Genomic DNA, 2,910 nt, shown 5'->3' with positions numbered 1-2,910 from the left:
GTATGCGTCACAATTGCTGTGATCCCATACATAAGTAATCAAGATGAAACGTGACTGGAATACGAAATGACTGAAGCCCTGACATAACATAACGTGACTTGAATATAACTTGAAATACATGACCAACTTGAGATAGAAATATTTCGTAACATGGCATGACATATAATAGACAACATATTTAACATGACATACTTGCAACAGTGAATATTACATGACTTGACATACATGTAATAGATGGCATACTTAGCATGATGTACTTATAATGTACAGCAATACATGACAGAATATATTATGTAATAGATAAAAACTGATAACAGAATAAAATCTGTATAACAAATAATTACGTGATGACTTGACATGGCATGACATATATTATAACACACATACATATATTGTAGTTCCTTTACTTAGCACACATACACAGTAGACTGCTAGTAAGTTAAAAGCTAACTCACCTCGATCTCCGCGTTTCTTCTAAAACTTCAAGTGCGATCACGAGGAACTGTAATTAGTGATTCTAAAAGTTAGAACTAAATCACTAATAATTTGAAATATGGAAAATACTAACTTAAAGAGTAAAATTTTCATTTTACTCTCTACATGTGGGAAAATGACCGTTTTACCCATAACTTAAGGATTTTGCATACTAATTCCAAAAGTTTCCAAAATTTACATTCCTCATGTAAATTTTGTCCTAAACTTAAATATCAACTCAGAAAAATTTAAAATAAAACACAACTATGGAAAACACACTATGGCTGAAACATCCATAGGCCATTTCCCTTGATTTTTTTTTTTTTTTTGCAATTCTTTTCAACTTCAAAACTCATGCTTAAACCAAAATTTTGCAACAAACATCTTCCAATCCTAAGTTCAAAACCATACTTAAAACATCCATTTAGAAAAAGCTAATAATCAACACCAAAATTTTTTGTAAAAAGATCCAAGCACTTGAATCACAAGTTTTGACCTTAAATCAAAACATCTCCAGGAGTTTCAAAAATCAAATCTTACTTCTAACATATTCATAATATCATCCTAACATCAACCATGCTTTAAATCATCAAACTAAAGTCACCAAAATCACAAAATAACATTTGGAGTTTTTGGTTTTACACTTAGTCCAAAAACAGAAACTTTTTCCTCAACTAGTTTTGATAAATCTCTTGATCTATGACTTATAAATATATGATCTTCAAACCAAACCATCACATGGTTTAAAAAGATGTCCTAAAACATATATAAGCTTCTAATTCAAGATCACATGGTTAGAAATTAACCAAAACATAAATTTAGCCAAGAATATCCACACTTTGGCTTATTTGAATATCTTTTTGCATAAAATTTCATATCTTTGAAACTAATATCAAATATCTTCAAAATAATAATATAACATGTATATAAGATACTTAGGATCCTTCAATAAAATTATTAAAGTCATTAGAATAGGTTTAGACTACCAAAGAGTTAAACTTTTTCAAAACAGAAACTGTTTTTCTTCTTCCAGTTTCTAAGTTTCTAAATCTAAGAAAATCTTTCATCAAAACCTTTAATCATGCAAAAATCCTCAACCAATAGTCACATATACATGTTAACAATACTCCATAAAAATTTCGGACCAATATCTATCCATTAGCTTGGTCAAAAACTCCAAACTATAACATATTCTCCAGTTTATCTCCCAGAATGACCTTTCTATAGTTTATACAATATTTGACTGACCAAATGATCTCCAAATGGGGAAAATAAGATATCCATGTAAACTAGACTAAAAAAGGAACAACTTATATGAAGGAGATTTTATGATAAAATACTTACAAAAGCTTCGAAATGGGTGTGCAAAAGACCTCCTAAAAGCTGTCCGAGAGAGAGTGTTTGATATTCTTTCAATGGAAAGTGTAAATGAAGATAATTTCGTGGGGAGAGGTGGCTGGAGATACTTATGGATGAGATATGGAAGAGATGAGGCTGGAGTTGAGAGTTGAGTGTAGTTTTCTCCTACCCAAAATATCTATAAAAGATTATCTCATAATATTCTATCCAATAGTATCTAAAAAAAATCAACTTAATATATTTTTATCTTATAATATCTATAAAAATCAACTCAAAATATTTTTACCTAATAATATTCATGAAAATTATCTCAAGATATTTCTTTTTATCCAATAATATCTACAGTTTTGAACAAACGTTTTGTCCGAAAATATAAAAAAATGCTATTGCGCCATAAGACTTTAAATAACCCTCCGAGTCTAATGGCACAAATCATAATACATTTTGACACTTCTAACTATCTCCAATAATCAAAAACACACTTCTGATACCATAGTAAATAATAACACTAACTATGTAGTTAGACAAAAACCTATACGATTAATGGATTCGTGAAAACTTATGGGGTTTTCACGAGGTTCCTAAAGTTAATAGAAATTTCACAATTGAATTTCTAACGGGCTGTTACAATCTCCCCTCCTAAAAAAAGATTTCGTCCTCAAAATCGAAGTAAGTAAGAAATAACAAGTTAAGGAATATGTGTTGCTTACCAACCTAGTGTCTATCCCGTATATATTTGCCTTTGAGATTATGTCATTTCTTAACTCTCTTATTTTAATCAACAATTATATTATACTTCTTTCCACAAGGTTGGCCAAATTGTATCGACACACTCTTCAAACCTAAAATTTCAAGTAAATAATCTTCCGAAACTCTTCTTTAGAAAAACATAGGCGATATACTTTAAGTGTTCTTGTAAATACTAAAGTTAGTAGAGAATTCATCAAAATTAAGCCGTTATCCTCTCTCTCTCTGTTTTTTTTTTTTTAAATCGGTGGCCCTCTGTTTTAGACCAGACAACTCTAATGCGCATGATTTTTATAGGTCTTTTGTAGTTGTGAGGCGCCGCATAGCTAC

The sequence above is a fragment of the Carya illinoinensis genome, chromosome 3 (genome assembly GCF_018687715.1).
Source record: "Carya illinoinensis cultivar Pawnee chromosome 3, C.illinoinensisPawnee_v1, whole genome shotgun sequence".
Classification (NCBI taxonomy): Eukaryota; Viridiplantae; Streptophyta; class Magnoliopsida; order Fagales; family Juglandaceae; genus Carya; species Carya illinoinensis.
The sequence above is the reverse complement of the archived record's forward strand: the minus strand, read 5'-3'. Positions refer to the sequence as shown.